A 27,360-nucleotide genomic window follows, 5' to 3' on the forward strand; every position below is an offset into this window, starting at 1 on the left:
GTATTTTAGATGCCCTTAATCTTTGTCTTCTTGCTCTCCTGCTAAGGTTAATCAATGAGTTCAGGTGGTTACTGTCTGATCCCTCTCTTCAAAGCTGTTTTTTGGGGCACCTCGGTGGCTCATTTGGTCAAGTAACTGACCCTTGATTTCGGCTCAGGTCATGATCTCTGGGTTCTGAGATAAAGCCCTGCTTGGACTCTGCACTCAGCAGGGAATCTGTTTGAGGATTCTCTCTCTGTCCCTCTCTCCCTCTGCCCTTCTCCCTGCTTGTTCTCTCTCCCTCTCTCTCTATCTCTCCCCCTCTCTATAAAATAAATAAATAAATCTTAAAAAGGAGGTGGTGTTTTTCCACCCTCATTACCAGCAATCTGTGACCAAGTATTTGGCACCCTGAATCAGTCTTTAACTTAATGATTTAACATTCATTGATAGCTGTTGCCCAAATTAAACATTTAATTGGAGGTTAAGCTGCAAAATGATTTTTTTCTACCATTCTATTTAGATCTATTAATTAGAATTTCTATGTAAAGAAAAGCTCGGAAACCTAGACCAATTGGTTACCCTGAAACACAGTTCCTATAGGAAAGATCAGATAAACACTGGCTTGCTGCTCTGTAACTAACCAGTTTTCAGAATAAAGAGTTGTAGAGTGGTGACAAAGGGGTTTTTTTTCCCCCTTACTTTGAGTATTACTATGAACTTAGGGTTTTTTTTTTGTATTAAATATCAAGTAGGATTTTGAATTTTTAGTTTCTGTCATTTAAAAATCTAGAAAAATCTAGAAATCTAGAAATCATTTAAAAATCTAGAAAAATCAGAAATTTTGCAAAAAAAAATCTGTATTCCTGGATTCCCATGAGACTGGAGGCTCAAGCAGCCGTAGGCTGATATGTTCACCAGCTCCGAGCCCCACCCCCAGAGTCCTCTGGAGGAGAGTTTAGCTCAGTCCTTAAACAGGATGTCTGCTCCCCTGTTGGAGGCCGTCTGCGTCCAGCCACTGAGTCAGGTTCTCTGCCTCCTCCCTGTATTCGGTGTGTGACGCTGAGTCCACCTTATGTCAGGAATAAAGAAATTAACAGAGAGAAGGGCCTGGCTGAGAGTGAAACAGCACCATGAGGGGCAGAGCTGGGACCAGCAATGAGGGGCAGAGCTGGAACCAGCAGCTCGGACTTCTCCCTCCCCGGAGGACTACGGTGCTCATCCTCGGAACCAGGAGTCTGTTTCCAGAAAGTCTGAGTAACAATACAGCAGCCAGCGGAAGGCGCTCCTTCGGTGTGTGCCCTGCATTTTCATACTGCTCCCACTGTGGTTCTCTCTGGCAGTGATTAAATCTTTCCCAAGCCCTGGGCAGATTCTGACGCTGTCCACAGCATTAGCCCTATTTCGGGGCCCTCCTTGGGGACCATGACCTATAGAGTCTATGTGAACTACTCAAAATAAATAGCATTAGTACAGCCTCTTTGGAGACCCCTTGGGCAATATTTATCAAAATTTTAAGTGCATATACCCTTTAAGACCCAGCATTTGCGCTGCATTTGTCTAACAGATACATACACAAAATATTCCAAGACGTATGTGCCTTGAAGCTCTCTGTCCTCACAGAAAGCTGGAAGCAGCCTTCACCAGGGGACCCGTTGATAGTTTATAGCACATCCATATGTAAAAGAGCATGTGGTCATTCAAAAGAGCGAGACCTCCATGTGCAGATAGGGGCAAGGTGCAGTGAAGTTTAAAAGGTACCATTAAGTTAAAAAAAGAAAAATGTGGAATAGTGTGTATATTATTTTCTTATTTATGTATATTTTAAATAATATGTATAAATGCCAGTATATAGAGAAATGTTTTCAAGAAAGAGACACAGAAAATTCTTTAGGTGTAGAGATGGGAGGTCAGTGTGAGGGGAAAAAATAATTGGTTTTGCTTTCTGTTTTATACCTTTATGGGTTTTTTTATGGACATGTATTAATTTTTTTAAGTATTGAACTTATAAACAAGTTTGAGTGTTCAAACAAAGCAGCTGGGTTTGGGGAAAGTTAATGGGTGCCGTTTTTAAAATCCGGTCTTCTGGTCAGAAGGGCAATCATGCTTCTCAGACCAGCGGCAGTCATGAATATCTGCAGAGCAAGGTACAGCGGGGAAGGTACTGACAAGGGGAAAAGAGCTTGCTGTCACATTAGGGAGAAAAGACCGACAGACCTAAAATGATTCTAGCAAGAACAGCCGGTCTGGAGTTAAATGCTCATCCTGGCTTCTAGGCTATGGGAATTTCAGGCTACCAGAGAGAATCTCTTAATCAGGAGACCAGCAGGCTGGGGTAAAATCCCAAAGCCAAATGCATAGTAACAGATGCATCAGGCTGGATAGGCACAGAGACGCGGGAGGGAAGTCTAAGGTTGGAGTTGGTGAGATAATAGCAACACAGATGAGCATGACTGCAGAAAGTTCAAGGCTTTGGTTTGGTGGGAAATGGATTTGCAGCCCAACTTGGCCATTTGTCAAGAAGCCATGGGCAAGTAATACATCCCAGTTCCTTCATCTGTAAAGTATGTAAACTCTATCCTAGAGTCATTAGAGGGATGGAAGGGTCTGATGCACATTCAGTGGTCAGTCCACGTGGGATGAACACCCCAATTCCTGCTTGGCATGCGGAGATGGAGGAAGAGAGGGGTTCATGAGAGGGGAAGTACAGAGGCAGCCTGTGGTAAAGGTGGCTCAAAGCCAGAAGGTCTGGCTCTAATTTGTCACTCTTCTTCCTGGCTGTGCAGTGGGTAGCTTTCCTCACCTCTCAGATCCCTGGTTTTCCTGTCTATTAAATGGGGAGAAAGTGGAAAAAAAACTGCGGTATCCTAAGCACTTGATAAAGAGGAGTGACATGCAAGTGACGGTCAGTCCAGAAAGTTGAGGGTGGTCTGGGACAGCCAACATTCATTTACGCAGGCTAGGTTTCTGGTGGTTTCCAAGCATTGCTCTAGCGACTCCTAAGACTGTCCAAGATAAGTGAGGCAAGCGAGCTAAGACGCAGTGAAAAAGAGGTTTCTCCAAAAAGTGACGGATCCCAGATGTAAATCTGAATCAGTTAAAGCTCTGAACTTCCACTTTGCCCGCTGCAATCCCGACGACAAATGTGCCACCGAATGGAAATCTCCCTTATTCTGAAATCAGGCTGGAATTAGAAAGGTAATCGGAGGATGGTTAATGGCTGCTTCTTATGGCCAGAGTGCATGTATATGTTTTCCTTACGCTAACCTAACGTTACATGCAGTGAGAATGTTTCAAGAATTGCCTAAGCCATGCATTTAATTTACATTTTGCAAAACCCCATTTTTAATCAGACTGTTCATTAAAAGCATACTCACTGGGAGCTAATGGTAAGTGAGAGAAAATGAGTTTAAATCCACATTGCAGCTGTTCTCCCACACGCACTCATTCCACCATCGTTTGGAGATTGTGCAGAAAAGGGGGAACCTAACAGGACCGCTACTACAGCTCAGATACTCCATAAATTATTCAAAACGTATGCACTGTGGTCTAATGCATGGATCTGCTACATACGTAATAATTATTCCCTCACAAGTGTTTTTAATCATTTGGTATTTAATTACGTGCACTATTTGTCTTGGGAAGGCAGCCTGAGATGGGAGTTAGGGCAGAGAGAGGAGACTGGCTTTCATCAAACCAGTGGAGAAGCTGTTTGATTTTAAACCCAGCTTTTTTTTTTTTTTTTTTTTTTTTTGCTTTTGTACCTGGTGCAAAAGGCTATACTCTCTTTCCCAGAGTCTAGGATTTTCATTGGTGTTTTCGTTACAATAGAGGATTGGGGCCTGTGGCTTCCCTCACAGTCTCCTAGGAAAGGCTCCAAGGAATACAAAGCATAAAGTATGTTTTGTGAGAGGTTCTATTTGCAGACTTCGTTTTGATCAAGTATACAGACCCACTTGGCATTACCATTTAACTCTGCAAGTGTTGTGGATGGATAAATCCAACACGGATGCATGGCCAAGTATGTGTGTAAGTGTGTAAACACACAGGTGTGCAGAGGTAGATTATATAAATGTGTGTGTGTGTGTCTTTGTGGATAAAAAAAATTTCTTTGAACAACTGGAGCAAGCTAATGTAAAGAAAATTCTGCTCATTTAGATGTTTTTGTCTTGAAGTTGGTTTTTCTAGGACAGGAGAGAGCATAACAGAAGTTACGTTGAACCTTTAGTTTCATTACTATTTAAGTAAACAGACTTCATCTATGTAGCTAGGCCAAACCAGCCAAAGAATTAAAGAGAAAACAATTGTTTTAAGAAGCTGGTCTTCATCCCAGATGTTTTGGTTCTGCACAAAATCATCTGATTATGTGCTTCTCTCAGCTTTGAAATCATCTACCGATCTGTCCTTGTTTAACAAGAAAGGGAATGCTGCGCATTTGTAACAAATTAAGTTAATGGGTTTAAAGCACACAGGGCAAGGGGGATGGGTGGGACATCTTTTGGGAGACAACCAGAGAGTATGGCCACGTCTAAATAGACAGGTCCGGAGTCTTGGCTCAGTGGATCATGAGCTACAATACCTTAGAATATGCTCAAACCAAAAACCCATTTTTGATGCAAGAAGGAGCTGAGTTGGGGGACTGGCACAGTGCAGAGGGAAGCATTGTTTTGGTTTTTTGTGTCTCTTACTTTCTGTAATGCCTAAATAAATCTTCCAGCCGTATTCTCAGAACTCTAGGCCAGGGATTACAACTCAAATGCCTTCAAGTAAAGTAATTGAGTGAAGCGGGCAGGCATAATAAAATTATTTTTCTATGATGAGAAAAACAACAATGCGAGCCCAATGACAAATGGCAGTGGACACAGGGACCTAATGTTAGGAGGCAACAGGGACTTTGGTGGACAAAAACTGAACTCGAGATAAAAATTGCCTGTGTCTTCTGCAGAGGGCAGGTGTCACTGAGATTCATGCAACAAGAGAGCCTAAGTTGATGGATCCTTGGAGTTTTCAAGAGTAGCCCCAAATTCAGATGTTTTTACAAATTTTCCAGTTTTAAAATGTTGGCTCAGGTTTTTTTTAAGAGCAGGCAGGCCAAATCAAACACCAGTTTGCACCACCTGTAGACAAAGGAGGACTCCACAAGAAGCAAAACTGGGCCCTAAATACTGGTCTCCGTGGGAGAACAGTTCGGGGGCTGTCCCTTGCTGTCTTAGGTGCTACTTATTCACATCTACACACGGACAGGACAGATGTGTGACTGGAGGACAGACATCTGTGTGTCTGATACAGGTTTGCGTAGAGGAGTCCTTGAGCATGTTGGGAGAAAATGCAAGCACTGGATGGCTACCCTGATGTGGTTTCCACATCACCTCCCAGTCGGTAAGGGAGCCGCAAGTCAAGGTCAGGGTTAGGTAGGTAATAGGAGCACCCTTGGAGGCCTCTTCCACAGGGTTCGTGGAATGTGTGCCTCTGTATAAGTCAGAAATGATTGCAGCTCCTCCATAGGTCTTACGTGAAAAGCATTTTTCATTGAAACAGAGCTTACATACCTTTATCTTTCTTCATGAAATAGGGTAATCAGGTTTGGAAGATTGCAGTGAACTTTACTATCCAGTCTGCATTTTTATGTTATTTCAGGCCAAGGTAAATATGTAATAAGCCATGTTCCCTGGTTTTCACAATTACTTTTTTTTTTTTTTAAGTGCAGATCCTTTGTTTCCTTTTTTTGTTACCCTGATTATATGTGTTCTAAAATCCCTTGTCCTAAGAGGAAGAAGTCTCTGGAGCCTCCTTAGAAACAATCTATCCATAGCACTGTGTCCCTTCTTGGCTTAGCAGTGTGGCCCATGAAAAGTCTGGGAATTGGAGATGCTATTAATTCAGACTCTTCACAGCCTCCTGCCCTCTCCACCACTCATGCTGCTTGACATCAAGACTCACTCCCATAGGGTGACATCAGCTCTGCTGGAAACCTGCCCTGAGTCCTCCGCAACCAGCCGTGGGCTGCATGCTAGTGGGGCAGACTGGGAGAAGAGTTTGGACAAGAGTGAGAAGGTTAGGAGGAAGAGGTGACTTGACCGTCACCGATGTGACTGACCTGGTCACCGTCTATCTCTTCCAGCATGTTTGCAAGGAATATAACACAACCGCTCAAAAAGAGGAGTCTGCAAGTACAATAGCACAGAAAATGCTGACTACAATAAGAAATTATATTTTAATCTACTTCAAAATAGGCAATTCAAACCATTTGAAATTCAAAGATTCAAAAGGCATACAATGAAAATTTTTCTTCCCATCCCTGTATATATGGCCACCCAGGTTATGCTCTTAAGTGAAGAAAGAGCGTAAAGCTAAATCTTTCTCCCTCCCTCCCTCCCTCTCTAAAAATCTGTATATTTATTCATGTATTTATTTACAAGCATATGTCCACACACAAATATATCTCTAGAGGGCTGGAAGAATGTTTTCCATGGTTGGATGGAAGGATTATAGATAATTGCTTCTACCTTCCTATATTTTCAAAAATGTCTTTGAGTGTTACTCTAAGGAAATAGTAAGTTTCTTTATTTTACATATGATAGCATCATTGAAGTCAGTAGGGGAAAATTGGACATGACCCATCATCCAAAAAAAAAAGGAAGGAAAGAAAAGTCACTCATTTTGTTGCAATGCAGACCTCACAATCCATGGTGCTTGATACTTTTGCAAACTGCTTTCCCGGCCTCTGCCATAGATGTGCTCATACTTGAATATTGCTGAATAACTGGCCTTCTGATTAACAGAATATTCAGGATATCTTTTCTGTTGCCTATCCAAGAGAAGAGTAATTCAAAGGAAAAATATTGTGCACACCAGGATACAGGTTTGAAGGAAGGAAGAACAGATCTTCTAGCTGAAAAGCTGTAGGTAAATTTACATTTTGATAAGCCAGGAACAGAGACGAGGAAGAGGACAGTGGGCAGTGCTCCAGTGATTTCTCCCCCTTTCCGTGTGAGATCCTAGCACCAGGCTGCGTCGTCCTCACACTGTAGTTTTGTGAGGACACAGGGTTTGATGGAGCAGAGGGCCTGGCATCAGCCGCTTGGAGCACAGAAAGTGTAAAAAAAAAACAAAAAAACAAAAAACACCCTTCCTTGCTCCCGGGAACAGTAAAAGGGGGCTCTGAAAGTATAATTGCTCACTTTACTTTTAACTTTCAAGTACACATGAATAAATATGAATACTTTCTTATAAAAATTATAGTACAGAAATATCAAAAGTTATAAAGTATATGGTTTGGGTCATATATTTTTTCTTGTCCTCTATTTTTTATTGAAAAAAATATAAATTATTCCCCTTAACCTTTATCTCCCGATTCTACTCCTCACTGAAGAGAGCACCACAATCATACACAGATACATAATGAATGCATGCTTTTTTTTAATTACACTTAAACTCTCCAGGTTGTTTTTTTTTTATCCCCATCGGCTCTAAATCTCACTTATTCTAAAGCTCTTTTCCAGAGCAATAATGTTTTCCACATACGAATCACCAAATGCTAAATGTGCTCTTCTCAGCAAATGCAATTCATTTGAAAATAACTCCCAATAAATTGCCTGTGATGTTTCTTTATTGCCGCAGACAATGGACAATGCCAAGGCAACGAGGGATCGCACCAAACCAGTCATTAGTTTTAATGCAGTCTGGCAGTTTTAATCCTTTCTGTATTTTTAAGTGTAATAGCGTGGTATGGTGTGTTAAGATTTTTTTTTCACTCTTTTCTTTTCTTGAACATTAAAACATAGAGGGAAGGTGGGGAGGGTAATATGATATTTTCCTTATGAGAAAAAACATCGCTAACCCCATTTCTGCAGACTCCGAGTGATGTGGGGATGGAAATTTGGACTTGCTGATAATTAGGGTTCCGGGCTTGCTGTGTCTGGCACACCCACCGAGTTCTCGCAGGACCTTGTATTTCTTTAGTTTCCATCCCCTCCTAATGCTTTGCTGCCTAAGAGTCAAAACCTCAACCCAGAACATATTCAGAAACTAACTTCCATGTGCGAGTATATGCTACGTGATAAGGACTGTCCATGAAACTCTTCTCAAGAGTGACTGCCCCTTCAAATTCTGTCATAGCCCCATTGCCTCATTAATGCTAAAGCTTTAGTGTGACTCCAATAAATGAAAGATGCTGAAATAAAAGTAGTATTTAACTCCTGAATATTTGACAGTATTAAACCGGGAAAATACCAGCTTCTTTCCAAGTCAGAAGTCTAGACCTCATCTCCGTGTGCATGGCTATGGAAGTCTGCCCTCCCCTCTAACTGGGCGACATCAAGGAGAAGTGGGGGTACAGGGGGGATGGGGTGAACTGAGCTCTTCCAAGTAACCATTGGGGGTTTTGCAAAGGCAGGGCACCGCTCTGGAGTCAGACAGACAAGTTCAATCCCAGCTCCTCCTTGCTTTGTGCCCCTGGGCAAGTTGCACTTGGGACCGTAGTATTTGTCCTAAGGTCTCCTTGCTTATAAAATTACAACGGTGGTAATTGCCTCTGCGTTGTTTTTCCAGTGGAAGAGGACGCAGAGTAGGTCCTCTTCAAGTGTTGGTCTTTCTGCGTTTAAGTGCAGACTTGAGCTAAGACCCCTAGAATCTCGTGGGGCTTTAATGGCTACCTCCCCATTCAAGGGCAGAGTTTGGAATCTGTCTTTAAAGAAGGTTGTGAGATTATAACACTGAGGAATCCCAGGATTATCTAAAACTCCTGTGCTAGCCCAGGGCACCTTTGGACTGCCAACACTGTGGCACAGAGGAACTGCCCTCCCCGGAGACCGGTGATCTGACCCATTTCGTTATGGGCGCCTCTAATTATGCACATGTGCCCATCACCATGTATTATCTCCATAGCAATTCGCCCTCCTGCCATTACGCCTGCCCCCAAAGCTGGAATTTGCATTTTGCAGGGATGTCTGGGAGTTTTTCCTCTGTTCTCCTGATAGGAAAGAGAAATTTGAAATGTACGCCAAAATGCTTATAAGGATCGCAGCAGCGTGATAAGGGCTAGTTAAGCATGCGCAAGGTATTTTTATCACTGTTGTTATTTCTAAAGTAAAGTTTTCTGGATTAGCCCCACAGGGGAAATAAGAGTCAGAATGTTTAAAGTTTCATAGCTTCCTCTTTGAGGGAGCTCTGATTCACCGCTGTGAATACACAGACACTGATTAGCAGGAATGGAGGATCAGGCTCTATGGGGTTTTTCCCTCACTGTTCAGCTTCTCAGCTAGTCTCCTACCCCAGGAAAGCCTAGCAGGACAGGCCAGGGCAGGGGTTGGTGGTGGAAGAGAAATGTGGTTTTTTTCTTATCTAGAATGGGCGATCCCCCATCCCCAAGTCCGTTAACTGTAAGCAAGTTCAGATGAGGTCAAACTGAGTCCCCCAAGTCCGTTAACTGTAAACAAGTTCAGATGAGGTCAAACTGAGTCTTCGTGGACTGTGCTGTCCCCGACTCTGAATGCTGGTCAGCTTCTGGAAATGGCACAAGAGGGACAGAGTGCTAGAAGCAGGTGCCGTGGGCTAGAGGGTTTTAACTCTCTCTGCTGAATGCTCAGACGAGGCACGGACGTTTGTGCCTCAGCTTCCTAGGAAGCGGTCGGTAATGCTCAAAGTCTGTCAAAGCACTCTCGTTACTGGGGGTGTGACAGCGCCAGGTTCCCCTGTCCCCTCTCCACCTAGAGAAGCTCCAGTGTGATCTGTCTTGTATGTCAGGATACTACTGGAAACACCCAACAGACAAAATAATTCTGCATGTAAATAGCAATCTGAAACCCACCGAACTAGTTTAAAACATGCTGGAAGGCACCACCGTGACTCTGCAATGTTTACGGGGAGTAGGGAAGGATAGACAGTAGAAATGGGGGTCAGGGGCAATGACAAGAGGTGGGGAGGGGAGGGAGGTGGGTGGAGACCTTGAGGAGGACCAGCCAGGGGGCACTGAGCTCCAGCCTGCACAGCAGGGATGACCCAAGGCCCGTGACCCCCAAGCCGTTCATTCTGTGCCCCCCAAGAGGGCTGCCTTTTTGCCTACGGGACTAGAACTAAGAGCAAGGGATCCGAGGGTCCTGCCCTAGTTTTCTGTAAATTGGGATTTGGGGGCGAAGCCAAAGCTCTCTGCTCTGGAGAACAGGATCCAGCCCCCCCACCCCCCCCCCCAGTGAAGTGCTGAGGTGAGATACGTTTATGACCCATCAGAAGATGCAAAGACAATTAAAGCCCTAGCACAGTAAACCTGCTGAAGCAAGAACTCTGGGTTTCCCGGGGGCACCAGGTTCACACCCCCAGGGACGCCAGCTGCTTTGGAGTTTTTCCTCCACCCATCTGCCGCCCCACCCTCTGGTGCTTACGGACTTGGGCTGCGCCTTCCTGAGGAGAGCTGAGAGAGGAGGCGGCTTAGGGTGACACCATGACCGTCTGTGGCCTTTTCCGTGAAAATCCACATGTAAATGGAAATGCGCTAAAATGTCAGTTATTTTTTAACAATAGAGCATAAGGAAGACCTATTCCTGCTGGTCTGCTGCTTTCATTTCAAGAGTCTCATCAGCATTAAGTAAAGAACTGTCCCCTCCCCTGCTTAGCACCTCCAGTGGCTCTTCTTGTCCTGAAATCATGTCCAGCCATGATCCCATCAGCCATCCCCTCCTCTCTGCCCCACCAGCATCCGCTCAGCCACACTCTGCCCTCGCCCCATTCTGGCCACTCTCAGCCTTGGTCTGCTCCTCAAACTGCACCGTCCCCCTTACCCCCCACACCGGCAGACTCGACACCAGCAGTTCTGGCCATGCTGACATCACCCGAAGCCTTGGTTAAAACTCAGGTGGCCCAGAGGCCGTGCCGGACTTTGTTAGAATCGTGGCTACAGACTTACTGTTCGTTTTGTTAGGTGTAATAATGCCCAATGGTTAGATTGGGCATTATTTTTTTATTAGAATGGCATCCTGGAATACACACACACGCACACATATGTGTGTGTAAAATGAGATGCTGTCTAAGATTTGCTTTTAAACTACCCCAGAAAGAAAAAAAAAGTGTGTATGTGGAAGGAAGGGGTGGGGAGGGGTGAAATGAAATTAACACACTATTGATACTTGTTCAAGTTGATGTTTATTATGCCATTCTCCCTACTTTTGTGTCTGTTTTTAAATTTCTACCAAAAAATAACATATTTCCTCAGGGAAAAAAATATGCAAGTGGCTTTTTCATACCCCCAAGTTTTCGGTTTAGACTGTCGAAGATTGCGTCTGAGAATCTGCATTTCTGGTAGGTTTCCGATCGACACTAATGTGGCCGGTCCAGAGACTACACCAGCCCCACCATTTCCCTTGCCTGATTGCTACTCACCCATTCGAGCTTCACTCTTCCCCGGCTGCCTCGCATGGACTGAGTGCTCCTGTTGTACGTGTTCCTATCATGCAAGCGTCGAACTGAATTATAAAGGCTCATCTGTACAGTTGTTTGCTTATGTTTATCCTCCCTGTAATTCCGTAGACTCCATGAACAAAGATCGTGGCCATCACCTACCGCCTGTGACGAGCATGTAGTAGGTGCTTAATAAATGTGTGCTCTGTGGATGAATCTAGAAAGACTACCCATTTCAAATGCAGGCGGAGCATAGGAAGGCTGCTCATATGTTGCAGAGAAATAACAGAAGAGGACACCTGCCCAGTTAGCCAGATCGGCCGGATGCTCCCCGGCAACCTGGGAAATGATAACTATTGTACCCAGACCTCCCTGACATCCCGCCCTTTTTTTATAAAACAGAAACAATATATGTGGAGGGCAGAAGCCTTCTCCACAGACTCTGGGTCCTGCCTTCTGGCCTCAGGGTGTGTGATATTGGGCACATCCTTTCTCCCTTGGAGCTTCAGTTTGCCATCTATAAACCCAGAAGGTTCAATCTTCTACCCTAAAATTTGTTGCGAATCACAGATTCTGTGCAAAAATGCTTCATTCCGAATAATACCCAATGAAGGTAGAGGTGTTTGGTCCTTTTCCCTAATGTTAGCCAGATCATGTCTGCAAAGGAAATCAAACTGGGAGGACTTAAGCTGTTTCTTGATTCTGGAGCCTTTGTTCGGTGCCACCCTCCCCCAGGAACTGGCAGGAGGCTGGCTGTGAAAGGGTGGGGGGCCACAGATACAGCCCCCATACACCAGAGCCTCAGGGGAACGAGGGAGCCCAAATGTTTGAGCAACACTCCCTTCCTGCTTCTTGTCATTCTGCTTTATTTAGGGCAGCGTTCAAACCAGTGGGCCTGGCCGAGGTTTCAGGTCGTGTGTATTTCAGATCAGCACCCCCAAATCATTTCTATATTTTTTTTCTTTCTTGCAATCCCAGTTTCAGATAGCAACTCTGAATGTACATCATAATACTCCCAGCTCTGCTCGTTCTGCCTGGGACGTACCGGGGGGACCCCACTGCAGCATTACGAACGCTCCCTATTGCTTAACTAGCTCACTTTCACGTTTTGAGTACATTTGTACTTGCCTAGAAGTCTTCTCTTTGCTTTCTATCTTTGGGGACAGAGACTACAGTATGACACTTATGTACAAAAATAAATTGATTAGAAAAGCTGAGACCAAAAGCATAAGACGAGAGAAGCAAGAGTCTTGGCCTTGTTTGCCACATTATTTAGTTAGAGAAGATAGGCTTTTTAGCCTGGCTTTTACAGAAGAAATTTAGAATACTTTCACCCAGATATTTTGATGTTCTGGTAATAGCCTTCTCAGTCATGATGCTTTTAACCTTTGGCCTCCTTGGGGTTCTCTTTGTCAGGGCAGAGGGGATGTGCCCTCCTCTGTGTGTGTGTATCAGGGAGTTCCAATTACAGATGACTGAAAAAGCAAGCTCCGAAGGACCAGAAGAAAATGAGGGCGTTCGCAGGTACAATGATCTGAGGCTTAGAAAAGTTGATAAGAAGGATTAGAACTGAAAAATGAAAAAGACTCTTAAAAAAACCTAATCCATCATAGGGCCCATTACGTTACACATATTGTCCAAAAATCTCATGAATAAAGGGGAAAGAAAAGAACGAAGGAAAAAACCTGGCCTCAGTTCAGAATGTCAGTTATGTCTCTTTTTAATCCTCTTTTTACAATTTATTTGACGTTTTGAACAGTGGCCAGAAAAGCTATTATAACTATAAAACATATTCATTGGTATAAATCTCATTAGGTCGAGTGATTTAATTAAAGTATTGACATGCTTAATTGATACATGTAAGCCAAGACCGTTTTCGTATCTCATTTCCATATGCTTTCTGCTTTAAGAGAATCAAGGAGCTGGAACTTTAAAAAAAAAAAAAAAAAAAAAAAAAGCCTCCCTCCATAAAAACTGCCATAGATTCATCAGTGCCTGATGTCCCAGGGGACCACTTCCTGCCACTCTCTTGATTCCCAGCCAGCTACTCCTCTAAGTGGCGCTGCTCAGAGGGACGGTGATGTATACCCAGCTTGAGTGCCTGTCAGGCCCTCTTATGATCAATAGGAGAATATTTGTATTAATAAAGCATCAAGTTAATTAAATAAAATGGTCCTCTGGGTAAACTTAAGATACTAGAGGATGGGCAGGGATCGATATATTCTGCCATTTGAGCATTAAGTATGTGCCTTGAAATTTTATGGAGCTTTTAAAAACTCGCTTCGTAATGTAAAAAGTTTGAAACCTCCGCAAGTTTTGCTCTGCCAGAACCTCTTGTGCCTGCCTTCTGGAGCTGAGGGATGCAGGGACTGGAGCCATTCCTTAGAGATGGGCGCGGGTGAAACCCCGCTCCCCTCCGTGCAGGGGGCTGTGGTCTGTGGACGAGGCTCAGGAGGGGGTAGAGGCCTGAGTTCCATGCAGGGTGCAGGCAGGAGGATGACAGTCCCTTGGTTCCAGAGCAGCCCCCCATGTCTGATGGAGGAGAGACCTTGGATCCCCTCCCTTTCTTCCTCCCCTTTTCCAGAGAAAGCCCAGCTGCTAAGGATCTGTGGAGAGGGATCTCTGCAGAGCTTCCCCTGATCCTTGCCTCTTGCTGTCCTCTGCCCCTCCTTCTCCCAATCCAGCTCTTTCTGTGTGTTTGCACTGATCTCCACCCCGCGTGCTTTGTCTCACATCTGTGCTTTTCTCTTTCTCTGTGCATCTCCGCCTTTCATGATCTTCTGGGAAATCAGTTTCTGTGCACGTGTGTTTCTCTCTGACTTTTGTTTTTCTTTTTTTTTCCTTTTGTTTTCTCTATTCTGTCTCATTGTCAATCTCCCTTCCTCTTTGTTTTTGTGTCCCTGCCTCTTTTCCCCTCCCTCTTTCTCTATTGTTCTATCTCTCTATCTCTATCTCTCAATCTCACCTATTTCTCTGTGTATCTCTGTCCCTCTCTGCTTGGCTTCTCCCACCCATCCATAGCTGACTTTAAAGAATATCACAGATGTGGCCCCTCCACACCAGCACTCAGAGGCTAACCTTCTGGTTCCTTCCTCTTACTCCTACAGCAGCCTCCAGGGTGTGTTTGGGGATAGGAGAGAAGACAGAAGCCCAGTATCTTGCCTTGAACAGCTGAGTCTGTCTGCAGAGGTGACTTTCATTTCCTAAGAGGTGACGTCATACATGCTGTCCCTTTTTGTCCTCTCCCACAGACTATGTTTTCTCCTTTTCTTAGCTTTCACCCATAGCCCCTAACTCCATGGTCACCTTATTAATGATGACCTTGCTTTGAAATGCAAGCTACAGGACCGTTTTAACGGGGTAGGAAAGATAACCAGGGAATTTGCTTTAGTAGCAAATTCAACTCCCCTTCCCTTCTTGAGAGATCTCAGCCTCTCCACTTGTGGCTGTTTGCTGCACGGCTCTGGACCCCAGGCAAGCTCATGCTCCCTGGCTTCCTTCGGAAGGTGGAGGGCGACTTTGATTTGTCCCGAGTCTGTGCACAGGCAGCTGGTCACCAGCTTGTCCTCAGCCCGGAGCCCATGTTAGGGTTGAGGACACCCGCCATCTAAACCCTGCCTGACTGGATCCTCCAGCTCTCCTACCAGTGGTCCTGCCAGCTGCCTCCTGCCCTCCCTCTCCTTGTCCCTCCTCTTTGTGGCACCTCCTGCTGGCCTCTCTGCACAGCAGTTGCTGTTGGATCCATAGGTTCCAGCCAGCTTCCGAGAGGGCATGCAGAGGGCTGTGGGGCTTTAACTCTGTGACCATCCATCCTGACCACACATCCCAGGGAAAGCCTGGTTGAATCTGTGAGGTCAGGTCTCCCTGCAGGACTCAGGGAAGCTTTGAGGCACGGCAGGCTGAGCAGAATCCAGATGTTGCTCTCTTTGGACTGGGAATTGCTGCTTTGCAGTTTGAGCTCCTTGTCCTCTGGGACAAGGAATGTGGGCGGATTTTCTTGTCATCTACTCATAGTGTTTTGAACGCAGACTTGAACTGATATTTATCAAGTGCTTCTTACCAGCCAGGTAACATACAGCTATAAATTCATTAGCCATTTTATAATAATTCCCTACCATGAATATGTTCATTGTCCCCATTTTACAGATGAGGAAACTGAGGCTCAGAGAGGGTGATCTGTTCATACAAAGTCACACAGCTAGCAAGAAGCCAAGTCTGAATTCACACCAAGGTTTTCTGGCTCCTGAGCCATGCTTCCAGTAGCGTGCCTTGCTGTCTCCTGGAATCCTGACCATAGGTGGAACATCTGGGGTCACTTACGAAAGGAGGGAGCTGAGTTACCAGGCAGAGTATGGCTCGGGCAATGGTTAATGAACAAAGAGGCAAGAGAGGTGTTTCAGAAGGAGTCGCCCCCCTATCCCTCCTCTCCCCTCCCCAACTCCTGCTGTGGAGGTCCTACCCTCTTTGCCTGGGACAGGGGAGTTCGTGGTATTGGGCTTCAGACCAGTGACAGCAGCCCCACATTCATCACCGCTTACTTTCATCTCAGCAGATCACTGGGTTCTTCCAGTGCACGCCCCTCATCTCCTGCCTTTCAAGCTGAATGGCCAGAAGCAGGTCTGGGATTAAACCTCAGAGTTAACTTCAGGCTTGGTGTCAGCCTATTGGGCTGCATCCGTTCCTACATAAATAAGCAAGAGAACAGCATCTATTCCACCCGAGTCGATACCAGGACATCCACAGGTGTGAGTTATTAGCAATAGCTGTAATTGTTTTGAATGGAACAATAAATAGTGCAGGGGGTCACGGCGAGAAATGTCATGCTATAGTATTAACATAGCTTAATGGCTTTAGCTGTGATATGCTTCACCCAACCCTGGGCTTCAAGAAGCTGGCTGTGCAGCTCAGGGCACTGAGCTCTTGCTGAATTGCTTTCCTGCTTGGGCAGAAGATAATTTTGAGCCTCTCTGAGGCTGCATTGATTTTACCAGCGGATGGCCCCAGGACAGCATCTCACCCTCATCCCTGAGGTTTCGCTTATTTAATGGGGTTCTGAAAAGTTACAAGAAAGAACAGGCATACACAAGCCCCATTTCCTTGATCTGCTGCCCTGCCTTCTAGACTCCAGCCACTGGGCAGCCACAGCCCAAGGCATAATCCCTCCCAACCCAGCACCCCCTGGCCCTGAGGGGCTCCCGTTTTTTCAGTGAAAATGAGCAGAGGCAGAGGACGAGCCCCAGTAGCATATCCTCCAGTGGAGGAAGGAGGAGTTGCTCAGTCCATAAAACATGACTCTAGGGTCAGACACACACAGGGTACCCAGAGAAAGGATCCTTTCTTCATGACCAAGTTGAACACTGAACATTACAATGATAGAAATCAGGAAATGGCTTTACCTGCTCCCAGACGACAGTGCCTCATCCCGTTGGCCTGCCTCTCTGCTCCCACCTTCCCCGGTTGGACTTCTTAATTCTCAGGCTCCATGGGGGTTTCCACACCTCTTAGACCCTTTGGCAGAAGGGAGAGTGATCACGGAGCAAATTATCACAAAGATAAGCAAAACTTTCTCCCTGCCAGTCATCCCCTTTCTGACATGTCCTTTAGTTTGATGCTACAAGTGTCTCCCTCTGTCCCCGGGGTTTGATTATCAGTATCATCCTAGTCCCAGTGAGTGCCAGAATTCAGAAATGAGGAGAGGAGGAGGGGTTGTTCCTGGAGATGTGTCTTTGTCAGGCACACAGCCCTTTTCTGAACCGAATTCATCTTCCAAATTCTTGGTGTCCTCTCAGACCAGGTTTAAACCCTATTCCGAAAAGCCAAACCATTTGCTTAGCCTCCCTTCCCAGGTACCTGCTCATTCCCACTCTTCAGGGTAGCTCACTAAACCCGTCTTAGAGACTTTATCGGTGGCTCCTTAGAACGCAAGCCTGTTCTAGTGGCATTAGTTCTTGAACACTGCCCTGCCTCAGCGAGGCCGAGATCGAAGGGTAGGGGCACAGGGACAGAGCTCTTTATAATCTAAAGGGATAGACAGGACTTGGGAAAAAATCCCCGTAGCTTTGTATTCTTGACCATTCATGAACCAGGCAATGAATGACATGAAATCATTTTCGCTTATTTTTAATCCACTCAGCAAATGTTTTTTAAGCAGTGTGTCAGTGCTTGGGCTCAGCAAAAGTTTCTGACCATGTGAGACTAATAATTTAATGAAGGAGCCTGTGGAAATGACCATGTTTCCATACAAGCTTGACCTTCAGTCAGCACAAGGATTGGCCAGCATGCGATCTTTCTGGATTCAAACTCAATTCTACCTGTGGCTAAGTCCCTGATCTGCCTTGAGCCTTTGGGTGAGGTCAGATTTAATAGCGCCTGGGGTTAAAGGACCACTTTTGGTGGATGGTGTGGCATTTCGTGGGAGTTTTCTTTTTCAGAGACGGTAAAGGGTACAGGGAAAAGAGATTACATCAGTCACAGACACACTGTCCTTCCTGATGCCAACAGAAATGGACCCAAGTGGTCACTGAAAATATGAACTTGGAATCTGCCAGAAAAACATGTTAGAAGGTACACTTTCCAGCCCCCTTAATTTTTGCTAATTGTGCAGGCGGAGCCTCGCCTATGGGATATTCTGCCTCAGAACCTAGGCTATCAGGCCATTGTCTGGGAGGCAAATGAAGGTGCCCAGGTCAGTAGTTAATCCTGAAGCAGCCCAAAGGCGCATACTTCATTTCAGAACGATTCCATAAATGCTCCCCCAACCCCTGCTGCCTCCACCCCCTGCTCGTAAAGTTTCATCTCCTAATTGCAAAAGCTTTTTGGCATGGGAATGTCTTTGTGAAGAAGAGAGGACTCAATTTGGGCCATCTCTCTAAAGAAGACACGGGAACAAGGACGCTTCTCCAATTAATCAGCAAATGCTTGGCTCCCGCTTTCGGCCGGAGGATCGATTTACATAAAGCTATTCTCAAGATGAATTTGCCTCTCCCTCTGCTCCCCATCCACTCCCCTTGTCCAGCCAGTCTTAGACGTGCTACTGGATTTCGTATTGACGGTGTCAGCTATGACAATCAAATTAGGGATGAAAGACTCAGAGGGCTGCCAAGGGAGAGGGACGGAGGGAAGGGAAGGGGTAGGAACAGTATGTCAGCCTGGAAGGAGGATGGATTGCACAGAAATGGGCTCCCTTTCCCCAACTCCACTGAGCAGATGCACAGCTCCAAACAAAGGAAAAAAGGAAAACCCTGGTCCCCATCCGTTTGAACTAGGTGGATTACCACCCCCCACCCCGGCTGCGCGCCGTGCGCGCACACACACACACACACACACACTCACATCAAGATTGGGAAGTTAAACCAAAACATTCCATTGGGCTTAAAATTGGCAAAGGGTTATCTCAGGCGTGTAATTCAATCCTTAGGATCAGGTGATTTTCAGCATCAGGTTTCTGCCCATGATATAAGAACACCACAGTCTCAGTTCCACCCCCTAAAGGGTACGTGGCAGTGGACACACTAACTCGAGTCAGATGCAGGTAGTTAGAATCCTGGTGATGGGGGCTCCTGGGTGGCTTGGTGGGTTAAGCCTCTGCCTTCAGCTCAAGTCATGATCTTGGGGTCCTGGGATCAAGCCCCACATTGGCCTCTCTGCTCAGCAAGGAGCCTGCACCCCCTCTCTCTCTGCCTGCCTCTCTGCCTACTTGTGATCTCTGTGTCTCTCTCTCTGTCAAATGAATAAATAAAATATTTTTTTAAAAGAAAAATAAGAGAGTCCTGGTGATGTTTCTTAGGCCACTTAGTGAAGCAGGGAATTCTGGACCAGAACGGAAGGCACGATTAGACTGATAACAAGTGCTCCCCAATCCCATCTGATATAACTACCTTGTCGCTAAATTGTGATAATTCTAGGAATTAGGGAGCTATTGAGAAGCTCAGCTTTTGTACCATTTGCTGGAGGTGATCAGTCAATTATAATGCTGTTTCCTGAATGCAAAGAGCCTTAGTTGGCTTGCATATGATAATTCGATGAGGAAAGCTGCAAGCATTGGTTAACCCTGCCAGCCCTGGAAAGTTCGTTCAGAAAGACGCAAATTAAGTCCTTGGCTAGAAGGAGGTTCTCTTTGGGGAGGAGGAATGGCTGAATGAGCGGGATATTTCAAGCGCTTAAATCCAAAGTTTCTATCTTGAATAGCTCCCTTCCATGTTTCCTGTTGTTTACCCATCCACCCTGCCCCCAGCCTCCGAGGAGTCCCGCGCTGGACTCCTTTAGATTCGTTCCAATAGCTAATACTCTCTTCCTCTCTTGACGATGAGTGGGCGCAAAACTCCAGCATCGAGCGCCTAACCTTATTCTAGAAGTATACTGTTCAGTATGACAGGTGCAAGCCATGTGTGGTTACTGAGCACTTGAACTGTGGCTGGTCTGACTTGGATGTAAAATACACACCAGATCCTGAAGACTTGGTGTCGAAAAGAATATAAAGTATCTCAATATATTTTCATATTGATTACATGTTAAAATATTTTGGATATATTGGGTTATGTAAAATGAAATGAAAAAGATTCATTTCAACTCTTTTTATTATTTTTAATGCAGCTAATGGGACAAATTAAATTGCATGAGTGTCTTATGCTATATTTCCATGGGACGATCCTGTCCTAGAATTAGCAGATCCCCTCTGGAGGGGTGTTGGCCTCTGTACCCTTCAACCTTGGACTGCAGTGTCCTGGCACCAGCATGGAGGGTTATTTGTTTTAAACTGGGGGAAATTCAGTGGGTTGGGCCCTGTGTCCTCCCTATTTGTGGGTCCATGGTCAGCCTGATTTGCTCATTTTCTTGAACCTGTGTGATCCTAATGCAATTGAATTTGTGATTTCCAGAACATCTGCCCCTAAGGAGACAGAAGGTGTGTATGTTAGTAACTAATCATAGAGCAAACCGATAACCCTAACCCTACTTGAAGCCTTCAAGTAATCCGCCTGGGGGATCCTTAACTCCGGGTGCTCAGACACCAGGTCTCCACTTGCTCTAGAACGGTCACCGCTCGGGATCTGTCTCAGAGCCCAGCTGCCCCTAACCTGTCCCCCAGTGTTTCTCCCACTCAGCTCCAGCCCTCCTAGAAACCTGGGAGAACACTTGTCTGTGAGGTCCCACCCGGAACGCTCTAATCCCAGTCGCCTGTGTCTTCCCTGCTGGTTTAGGACAGTCCTGGGGCAAAGGACTTGGTTCCCTCCTGCTGATTCGATGGGATCCCAGGGAGGGGTGTAACCATCTATGGACTCTTAGCCCTTCTAGGTCAGCCTCCAAACTGGGCCCTTGAGTGGCTTTATCAGGTATGGATTAGATATTGTCACTCTGTCTCCCTTCAGCCTTCTGTGACACTATCCCATAAGCATTTTGTCCAACACCAGCAGGCTCACTCACACCTGGGACACAGGAGGCCTTTGCATCTTGGACCCAAAATTTCCCCTAGACACTGAAGGTAGTAGGGTACTGTAATTGTGAGCTTCATGCTAATAAAACAAAGATAGTGATTTGCATTTATATACTGCATTAGAGTATAGAAAGTACTTGATTTTTTCATTACTCTCGATGCTTATCCTGATTTCGCAGAAGCACAAGTTGAGGCTCAGAATTGAATTGATGTTCTTAACAGACACACGGCCCATTAAGTAACATGGGGTGTGAACTCAGCATAAATCATCCTACCTGTGCTTTCAAACTTGTCCGAGGGTGATGCTCCAGAGCCAGGATGGGTCCCAGAAATCTGTATTTTTTTTTTTATTCTGGAAAACTTCACACATATGTAAACGTCAAGCACAAATTAGAAACGAACCTCCTTTGCACCTAGCACTCGGCTCCGGTAAGTACCCATTCGTGGCCAAACTTACTCCTTCTCCACTTCCACCCACTCCCCCCTTCTTCCACATTATTTTTTTTTTATTTTTTTTTTAAAGATTTTTATTTATTTATTTGTCAGAGAGAGAGAGCAAGAGCGAGCACAGGCAGACAGAGCGGCAGAGACAGAGAGAGAAGCAGGCTCCCTGCCGAGCACGGAGCCCTAAGTGGGACTCGATCCCAGGACGCTGGGATCATGACCTGAGCCGAAGGCAGCCGCTTAACCAACCGAGCCACCCAGGCGTCCCTCTTCCACATTATTTTGAAGCAAAACCCAGACATCATCATTTAATCGTTAATTGCTTCAGTATGTATCTCTCAAAGATAAAGACCTAAATAAGGGAAACAGCCCACAACACCGTTATCCTATCTAAACTATTTTAGAAACCAGGGATCTGTATTGTTTGGGAGCATCATTGGTAAATTCCGGTGAGGTAGGCCATGAGCCCCGCTTCGAGAACAGCCGCCTGTGCCATCCCGTGCCTACTCCTAATCACATCTTCAGACAGTCCTGATTTTATCATGTTATCAAAAACAAAGCTGTGAATTCTTTTCATTGCTGGTTAGGAACAGTCTGCAATGGGACTTTAGATGCAGGGTTTTTCCAGGTTGAAAAGGAAGAAAACAGTAAAACTGCAGCTCCTACTTTTGGGGACATCTAGATACTTTCCAGTTGAATGTGGGAAGAGTTCTGTTTGTTTGCATCGGGGGTCAAAGAGAATGCAAGCTCCAAGAGGACAGGAACTCGGTTCCGTTCGCTTCTGTGTCTCAACACGTGACACAGCATAGCACATAGTAGGTGCTAAATTTATGTTTTGCTGCATGAAGTAAGAATCTGGGCTGACACTTAATCTGCCAGTATTAAACATCTGGATGGTGTGGCTGGGACTTTGCTAATGGGCTTGTCAGAGGGGGCAGAATGGAAGGAGCTTTTCCTCATCTCTTTCATTCAGTAACTAGCATCAAGAAAGCAAGCCTGTAAACTAATGCAGTGAAATATTCAGAAGCCAACTGGAGCGGTGGGAAATGACTGGAGCTTTTTTGTTTTTGTTTTTGTTGGGTTTTTTTGTTTGTTTGTTTGTTTGGTTTGGTTTTGTTGGTCATGTTTTGGGTTTTGGGTTTTTGTCCCCCCTGGATACTTTGATTCTCTGGGTCCCTGACATACATGGCGGTTCTTTCAGGGAATGACTCAGTTATCCCATTATAATCTCCCTCAGACAAAGGATGCCATTGACTAGGCACCCAGCTGGAGGCACCAGGGCTTCTTAGCTGGGACATATGCTCGGGGCTCACTTGGTTTTGACAGTGACCCAACTGCAAACATATAATCTTGCTTATTAAGATAAATTGCCTGCAGAAGAGATTTTCCTTTTAAGATAAATCCTCCCCAAAGTCCACATTGTGAAATCCCCAGGGAATAATTTTTCCTGCATGTCTGTCCCTCCCACTGTATAAAATAAGGGAAGCAAAACCATCTTTCTCTTGGGCTCCTTGAGCGGAGTGATGATGTCAGAGTTCCTATATTATTAGGAGTTGAGGCTCAGGGGAGCAGGGTTCAGCTTTGTATGAGATGGCATCAGAGAGAGTATAAGAATTTTTTGATTCATGGATTATCCGTCAGAAAATTTTTAGCTCCCTAAATGAGTCTTGATTGATAGGGCAGGTTTCCTCTTATTAGGCAGTGACTGATAAAGTCATTTTAATATATACTCGGGCCAAAGAGAATCAGAGTTGTAATCCACAGCCCTGATCTCGAATCCAATAATGGTTCCAAATAGAAGTGCTTTTATTTTTTTAAGATTCTATTTATTTATCTGACAGAGCACGCACACGTACAGGAGAGGGAGCAGACTCTCTGCTGAGCAGAGAGCCTGATACAGAGCTCGATCCCAGGACCCCGAGATCATGACCTGAGTCAAAGGCAGCCACTTCACTGACTGAGCCACCCAGGCGCCCCTAGAAATGTTTTTAGATCATCCCATCTTTTAGTTTGGCTAATCAAGAGTTGATGGGATTTTTTTTTTTAAGTTACTAAAAGGTACCTGATTGGTCTAGCGCAAGGAGTCTGGGGAGATAGACAAAGGAAGGTATCAGACTGGGTTTTTCCAATTTCCTTTGGTCACTAACCTTCCCCCTGTGACCTCTTGATCCTTGAATGGGTTATCTTTCATGAATAATTTTTTTTAATCTTCTGAGAACTTCTCCATCAGGAGAATTAACCTTGCAGCCTTTGTATGAATGCTTTGCGTTGGATCCCTTGGGTCTTTTTACTGATACTGGCACCCATCTCCTGCTTCTTCAGATTTTGAGGATAAAGATCAGGACCAGGAACCTTTTCAGCAATGTGTCCTTGAGTTGTTGGAGTCACCTTGTTCAGCCTTATGGAGAACAGGCAGAGCCAGGCAACTTGTGTTATTCTTGGGTGGTCTCTAACCACGGGCTGGTGCAGGGCTCTAAAGGCCCAGGTCCCTTGGTTAGAAACAGGAGTTCCCAGGGTATCGGGCTAAGGCTAGGACTTTTCCTAACTGACCTTTATTTCCCTTCTTGATCCTGCTTCCTGCAGCCGTTACTGGTGTCTCCCAGGAGCACTTTCTGAATCCATCACTTGCCTACTTGTCAGCTTAAGAGCCCAACCTGAGACAGACCTTTTCCCCCGAATTAAGTTCTCCTCTCCCATTCAAAAGACTCTAGAATCAAATATGGATACTCCTATATAGGTGATAGAGGAGGGAAACTTTGATCCCTCCCCCAGGTTTTATGGAAAGAATATTAGCAATGTTTGTATTCAATTCTTTGCACAGTTGTAGACATATGTCCTGAAGAGGGTCATAAAGGATGTTTTCAGCAATGTAAAATGCAGGACTAAATGGGCGGAAAATCCAAGAAATAAATACAGCCATCTGGTGAATGCCTGCAGGGTTCCAGGTGCTACACAAGACACACACATATTAACTCCTTTCATCCCCACGATGAACCAAGGAGGTCAGCAAAGCCCCTGCTATAAAGATGGGGAAACAAGCATTTCAGTAGTTTGCAATGATCATCCAGCTAACTGGCTTGCCCCACCTCAGAAATAAGAATGCCCCAAGATTGGGGGAGCTTCCAAGCCCCATCCTGTACCTTTGGAATTACTGAGGATTGACATCTAGGAGCAATTCCACCCTCCACTAACTGCCATTTAACACGGGACTTCCTGGGAGCATGAATGTGACTGAGACAAGCACATTGTCCCCACCACAGCAAAGAGGACACTATCTTCCTGCTTCTTGCCTTGCCGTCTTCCCTGGAAAACACGGGGTGGGCAGAGGTGGGGGTGAAGGTGGGGACTGTCATTCACTGTTGCTCAGAGAACAAAGCACGCCTGACATTGCAGGGAGAGCCCCGGGAAGCATTTCAAAGCTCCCCTGGAACTAGACAGCCTTTCAATCCATTTATCAAAGTGTCTGCAGTTCCCGTTTCAAGGTAGATGAAGCAATAATAAATTTGTGAAGAAAGTTAATCTGTGTCCAAAGCATTTTAGTAAATTAAAAAGGGGGGGTGTTGGCTGGAAGGGGGATATATTGGTTCTTGCCAACTCCTATTTGACTTACTGTCTCCTTAATAAGTCCTCTTTGGTCTTGTGTTTTTGGATGGAATAATCCGTCGGTTAATCATTTTCCGGAAGCAGGAAAATGCACTTTAGCTAATGCAGTCCTCCTTTCTTTCAGAGTCCTAATTATTTAAAAAGACATCCCAACCTGTAGCCTGACTTCCCAACCAAGAAAGCATTTCCCAACAGCCGTCTTCCTTTACTTCCCCTAGAAGATCTTAGCACGCCCCTTACCCTCTCACCATGCTCCAGCCTCATACCTTTCATCTAATGTTTAAAAAAAAAAAAACAAAAAAAGTTATTTTTCCCTGGTTCCTTCTGAGCATTTTTCCTCAGGAGGGGCAAGGCATGAAACTCCCGGCAAGCAATTGGCCAGAACTAGGCTCTGGGGCACTATGGATAGATTTTGTTATTTTTATTTAAATGTCTGCTGAAAATGGTGCCTCTTGTCTCTCTCAAGGGTATTGCTTAGCGATGGCTCCATGCTCTGGCATCACACTGAGATAAACATGCTATTAGGAGCCTTCACAAAGGCCTCGAGATAATTGTGAAGGGACAGTTACCGAAAACGAAGCACCCAGCCCTGAGCCCTCCTCCACGCCCCATCAGTAACACCATTAAAGCTGTCAGTTGGTCAGCCTACTGGAAGTATTTATGAAATCAATATACAATCCTGCAGATGGATGGCGGTGGTATTGTTAGCTGGAGAAGAGAGGCTCAATGGAAAATAAAATTAATAAAATTTACAAGCAGATTGTCACGGGGAACAGATAAATTCCCTATGACCCACCGTTTTGCTCAGTTGGCAGCAGGCGAAAAGCCATGGCAGGGAGGTGGAAAGAAAGCTGTGCTTTCAACTGGGGCCCATAAACTAGGAGCAAGACTGAGTCAACTTCCCCAACAAAAATAGGGCTGAGAAGCCCGAGTGGCTGCCCCGTGCAATTGTAGGGTTTCTCCCGTGTGATTGCTTCTGTGGGACGTTTCCCAGCAGCTGGGCTGGATCTCTCGGCTAAAATGCTACTCTCCTCTCCTCATCCTGCTGTATTATAAGCCAGAACTGTCAAGAGATGGTTATTTCTTCAGTGTGTTTGGGACACAATAAACTCCAAGGGTTAGCGAACTACTGAAGCACATGTCCTTTCTCCTAGCTCCCAGGCATGGTTATTGCTAACTCGTCCAAACCTCTCTCCTGTTTGCTCCCATGCCCCGGATTCTGATCATCAGATGTTGGCCAGAAGTGTGGCCCAACCTGTTTCCCAGAGCGGCCAAAGGCAGCAGCCGAGCCTGGGAGGGGAGTGGGCAGGGGCTGGCTGTCCTGGAGACCAGCCTTTACTTGGCAGAGAAGACTTGGCCCATTGTGGTTGCTGGAGCCTTGGGTACAGCCCAGATGCCTGGTGGAAACTGCATTAGTCAGATGACAGGACCTGTGCCCTCTTCTCCTGGAGTCTGATGGAGAGCGGAGGAGTGACCTTGGTGACCCTGCCTGACCTCTGCTGTCTCCGTGGGCTTTGTTCAGTGCCCTGACTGCAAGCTGGAGCCCTGCTCATTGAATCAGGCCCAGCGGGGGGAGACTGTAGACAGAGGAAACTGGATTTGAGATGGGGAACACCGCGTTATTCAGCCCCCGAAGCCACCGGTAGTCATAGAGACACCCTACCCCAATTCTGAGCCTTGCCTTGGGGCTTAACCGTGGCCTCAGACAATCCCCAAGTGTCCAAGGTTCCAGCCAGCTGCTCGGAGTGTGGTAACTCCTCTCTACAGGGGAGAGCAGAAAGGAACCCCTCTCTCCTGCTTTCTGTTTTTCCACTTGCTCCTTCACACAAGGTTAATTTAGACAACCCAGGTTTTTGTGGAGGATGGTTGGCTGACCTCTCTTTCCAAATATATTAGGAGTTCCTCTTTAGCTGTTGATTAGGTTCCCATGGAAAATCAGTGTGGGAGGGTATCCATTAGTACAATCTGCCTCTGGGGCAACTTGACAGTTAAAATGTTGACCCTGAGACACAGTATGTTCTCCTTACAGGACTTCCTACCAAAGAAGGAGGTCAGCAATTGCCCCAGAAAGGTGTGGGGAGGAAGCCTCATCCTCGTGTTTCCTTGAATGACAAATCCCTTCCCCTCACCCCGCAGTGCAGGATCCTACAGCCCTGTATACAATTGGATGATATACAGTGATTAAAAATGTTGGCATACATGGACTGTTAATGACATGAACAGATGTTCTCAGTATAATAAGTGAAAAAAGTTTATGACTGACTATATACTACGAGACCACATTGGTGAAATTTATACATATTGCTCCTAATTTGTAACCGTGGTTATGGTCTGGGTAGGTGATTTTTTACCTTTGTATCTAATGGCTTTTGTGTTATTTTCACAATAATTGAGATATATATCTGTATCTATAGACATATATGCATACGATTGATGTGTGTGTGTGTATGATTGGTATGATTGATTACCGAGATTCCAGGCAAGCTTGAGGTGTTAATGGAAACAAGTGCATG

General features: G+C 45.5%; 1 protein-coding gene across 1 annotated transcript in view; it reads left to right on the plus strand.

The window, feature by feature from the left end:
* SLIT3 (slit guidance ligand 3) overlaps positions 1 to 27,360 on the plus strand; it is a 597,085-nt gene that overhangs the window by 375,526 nt on the left and 194,199 nt on the right. The gene's annotated exons all lie outside the window — the stretch shown is intronic.

Source organism: Meles meles, chromosome 3 (assembly GCF_922984935.1).
Source record: "Meles meles chromosome 3, mMelMel3.1 paternal haplotype, whole genome shotgun sequence".
Lineage (NCBI taxonomy): Eukaryota > Metazoa > Chordata > Mammalia > Carnivora > Mustelidae > Meles > Meles meles.